Source organism: Physeter macrocephalus, chromosome 21, assembly GCF_002837175.3.
Source record: "Physeter macrocephalus isolate SW-GA chromosome 21, ASM283717v5, whole genome shotgun sequence".
Lineage (NCBI taxonomy): Eukaryota > Metazoa > Chordata > Mammalia > Artiodactyla > Physeteridae > Physeter > Physeter macrocephalus.
In genome coordinates this window covers 70,433,749-70,438,530 of record NC_041234.1, presented here as the reverse complement: position 1 = coordinate 70,438,530, position 4,782 = coordinate 70,433,749, and the positions used below count along the sequence as shown (strand labels likewise).

General features: G+C 36.5%; 1 non-coding gene across 1 annotated transcript; it reads left to right on the top strand.

Annotated features, from left to right (window-relative positions):
- The first annotated feature begins 3,253 nt into the window (after positions 1–3,253).
- On the top strand, positions 3,254–3,360 carry LOC112066452 (U6 spliceosomal RNA). Its single transcript, XR_002892669.1, has one exon. It is a non-coding gene; the product is annotated as a U6 spliceosomal RNA (small nuclear RNA).
- Positions 3,361–4,782: the final 1,422 nt, after the last annotated feature.

Here is a 4,782-nt window from a genome sequence, read left to right as displayed (position 1 = left end):
GGACATATATACACTACCAAATGTAAAATAGATAGCTAGTGGGAAGCAGCCGCATAGCACAGGGAGATCAGCTCTGTGCTTTGTGACTACCTAGAGGGGTGGGAGAGGGAGGGTGGGAAGGAGGGAGACGCAAGAGGGAAGAGATATGGGAACATATGTATATGTATAACTGATTCACTTTGTTGTAAAGCAGAAACTAACACACCATTGTAAAACAGTTATACTCCAGTAAAGATGTTAAAAATAAAATTCATTCAATCATCCACTCATCAAATATTTATTGAATGGCAGGCGTATTACTAGTTGCTGGGGATACAGGTTTTAAAAAGGCTATATATTTATCAACCTATAGCTACTATCTATGCAGAAAGTAAACAAAAAATCGACAAAAGAACTGTAACTTGCAATAAGAACTTGATGGAAATAAACAAGAGGCTGGGAGAAGTTAGCAGAAAGACTTAGATCCATATTTACTTATATGCAGCGCTTAACTTCCCCCAAGTAGACACATGTCAAGGATTCAACTATATGGAATATTCAAATTTGTTTCAATACATGTTTAGTATGTGCTATAATCAATCAAGCTCCTTATGATCTCTCTTACGGTCTAGAGAGCAGAGCACACATGCCAGTTAAAAAGTGTCTTTCCAAAAGGGTGGTGAATTCAGAGTCTCTATCCTATAATCAACAGAGATATCACCACCAAACTCTGCTGGAATAGTCAAACCATGTGAATTCTGCTCTCATACAGCTGTCTCTGGACTTCAACATCAACCACCTTCTCAGATTCTTCACCTTTTCTCTCCCTTTATGTTGATCTCTGATTACTTGCAGGGCCTCTCCTTCTAGTATATTGAAACATATGAAATTACTGATATTTATCCATTTTGGACCAACCGAAATGACAATTTCATATGATCAACTTCCTATTAAAATAAAAAATCCTCCATGTCAAAATCCTGAAATACATTTTTTTTTGCACTCACCAAGACAAATGTCTTGCTCCTCTGTTGCCCACACTGCAGTTGCTACAAATGAGCCATGAGCTGACATCAGTAATGGACTCCACTTACAACACTAATGTCTCAACTATGTATTTTCTCCTTAATTCTGACATTTAGAAAAACATGCTATAATTTTATACTTTATTTCCATCATATCACTTAACTGTTTAGCCATCCTACAAGAGAAGAAGATGGGAGGAAAGGGTATTCAGTTGAATATTATTCAAGAAAGCTCTATCTCTTTCAGCCATTCTTGAGGGGAATACTAGCAAACTTAAATTGTGTGAACTTAAAAGATATTTGCATGACCTCTGCAACAATCTAGAAAATGAAGAAGGTATTCATCAAATTTATTGTACAAACTGTAATATTTATAGAGACTTCAGTATAGCTAGCCACTATTGCTACAAACCTTGGAGTCTGACAAATTAAAATCCATGAACAAATTTTTGAGATAGTGTCCTCACCTGTAAAGTAAGGGTAAGAATAGGACCTGCCTCATAGGATTATTAGGATAATTAAATGAGATAATACATATAAAATGTGCTTAATACAGGCAGACACATAATAAATGCTCAACTAAAAGTAGTTTTCTAGCCTCTTAAAAAAGCATTTTTTATTCTTTAGCCTAATTCCCTAATTATAAGATAGAACCTAGACACCAGAATTGCAAAATGGGCAGCATTTTGCAATTTGGGGTGGGAAAAAAAGTATAGAAAATTCTTTGCTCTAAATTCTCCATGAAGGGGCCCAGTGATTCCGCATTTGGCCAATGCTTCTACTTGCCTTTCAATCCTAGTGAAAGTGAATTACGCAGCCAATTGAAGTAAAGACTGAATGACAGAGCAGAAGAGAGTTTCCCCACCCCCAATTGCATCCAGGGAACATTATTTTCTCTGTGCAAAGGAGAAACATTTAGCGTTATTCTGAGTGAAATATATATCACAGTTTATAAATTGACCTTGTAAGATTTTTAAAAGTGCACCCTCCCCATTAGGCCTTGAAAATATAGAGTGGATATACCTATAATTGAAGCCACTTCACTTGGGCTTACCACAGCTCAAGTAACTTTTCCTGGCCAGCAGGTAAAACAGCTGCTGAATGTCAGGGGGTCAGAGATTCAGGCGTGGGTCATCCTCAGCTAAGGTGAAGCAGATGCCCAGCGGCTGTCTAAAGCAGCTCAGTAGCCAAATGAGGGTGAACCAGCATAGCAAACAAAGGACAAAACTTGAAGTTTTCTAAGATTCCAAGATGTCAATCTCTAAGCCAGATCAGCAAACTCTCTGAACTCTGGGAAGTTTTTCCTTGAAAAGACTCTCAAGTATTTGTTCCAAAGTTTTAAGGGCCGGCATAGCCAGTGGCATCTGCAACTGACAAGGACCCATCCTTCAAGGTGTGCCAAAGGCCTACTCTGAGCACTTTGGGCACCAGAATCTTAACTGCAATTATCATTTTAGAAACTGCTTTCTTAATATTGGATTGACTTATTCATAAAGACAGACAAAATATATTTGCCTAAGTCTAGATCCTGTCAAGATTCTACTTTTCTTTTCTCAACTAATTCTGAAATTATTCCCCCATGCAGACAGCAAGTCAATAAAGCCCAGTAGAAAAGATCCTATGCCTCAGAGATCAGATCCCAATTCGGCACTTACAAGGCATAAGACATTGGGCAAGTTGCCTTAGTTTAAAAAATCTGTAAAGTAAATATAATAACATACCTACTTCGTAGAGTTATTATGACCATTAATATGTAAATTGATAGAGTGCTTAGCCTATATAACTCTGCTTAAAAAGTATTGGTTCTTTTATTATTTTAAAATTACTTTTTATTATACGAAGAGTGGATCCCAACCAGATCCTCTCTTCTGTTAACAAGCTCCGCATCATTCCTTGTTGTTTATTGGCTGAATCCTACTACAGTCCATGTTGGTTACAATCAGCAGAGAACTCTATGCACAGTTGCTCAAAGGATAGGGTCTTCATTAACTCTTTCTACCACTCTGGCCATTTATGTCCTCATTAGCTATTGCACAGATTCATATATTGCTGGAACTTAAGGTGGGGATGTGGATCCCTTCCAATCAGCACTCTGAAAAAAAAAAAAAAAGCCAGCTGCTATCCAGAAAAATCTTTTCTCTCTCTCATCTCCAGGCTAAATGGAAAGAGGAGTTTAATAGTTTTCCCTGTCTTTGGCTGTATGCCACCCCAAAACATTCAACCATTACTAAATTAGAAATGACTTCATGGTGCTCACTTCAGCAGCATGTACACTGTAGTTGGAATGATTCAGAGAATATTAGCATGGCCTCTGCACAAGGATGACATACCAACTCATGAAGCATTTCATAATTTTAAAACAGGCACTTTCATATATTGTGCTGAAAGTGAAAATGATAAAACCCCTATAACAGTGAATCCAGCAATATCTTCCCAAATTGCAAATGTATTTACCCCTTGATCCAGCAATCCTGAGTTTAGAAATCTATCTTTCACATATATGAAATGATGTATTTACATTGCAGACAGAAAAAATTAGGATTTTCTCTATACATTGATATAGAGAAATATTCAAAATATGTAATAAAAATACTGTTTCGAGATATGGAACAGATTAACTTTTGTATAAGAAAGGAGCATGAGAATATATATTTACGTTTGCTTGTATTTGCATAAAGAAACAGAATAAACTAATAAAAATAATTACCTGTAGTATGGAGAAAATTATAGCCAGTGGGACTGCTGCCTATTTTTAGAAATAAAATTTTGTTGGAATACAGCCATACCATTTGTTTCTGTATTGTCTATGGCTGCTTTTGCACTGCAGTGGCAGAACTGAGTAATTGCAACAGAGTCCACATGACTTGCAAGCCTAAAATATTTGTTACTTGGGCCTTTACAGAAAAAGTTTGCCAACTCCTGACTATAGGGTAGTGGGAATGGATAGGAACAGGGATGGAAGTAAGGCTTCTCAATGTACACACTCTTTTATATGTCTTTGGTTTTTGAACTTTTGAATGAGTGTATTGCCTTTTTATAAAAATAAAATAAAAACAAAATCAATGAAATCTTGTTTGAATCTTCTGGGTAGGAAACAGACAACAATAAACCTAGAGCAGGGATTTGTGTTTGGGCTTTGAGCAGCCCAAACAAATTTCTTAACATAAATTTGTGAAATTTAAAAATAATCAACTTAGAAAATTCATTTAAAATGAAAAAATTACATTATGGTTACTCCCTGTGTTGCACTCTCAAAAGTCACCCACATATACAATAGCCTGAAGTGTTCTTGTTTGGCTACTTCATACACATATATGGAAGCTACTAAGAGCCAGGCACTATGCTAAGCAGGTAGTGAGAATTATATTTGTTGATATTATGATTAGCCGCTTTTAATCTAATATATATTGAGCTCTTATTATGTGTTACATTCTGTTTTCAGTGCTTTATATACATCATCTCATTTAATCCTCACAAAATCCCAAATTTATAACTTCAGCCCAGTCTTCTTTCCTGAACTCCACACTCACATAACCAACTGCCTACTCAGCTTCTCCATTTGGCTGTCTAATAGATATCTCAGACTCAATTCCCCCAAAAGTGAACTGGATGTAACTGCTCCATCCACAGCTCTCTATATCTCATTGGACAGCAATTTCATCCTTCCAATTGCTCAAGCTGAAACACTCAGAGTCTTCCTTTAACCTCTCTCTTCCTCTCATATGACACATCTCATTCTCCACCTCTAAAATTATCTAGAATCTGACAACATCTCATC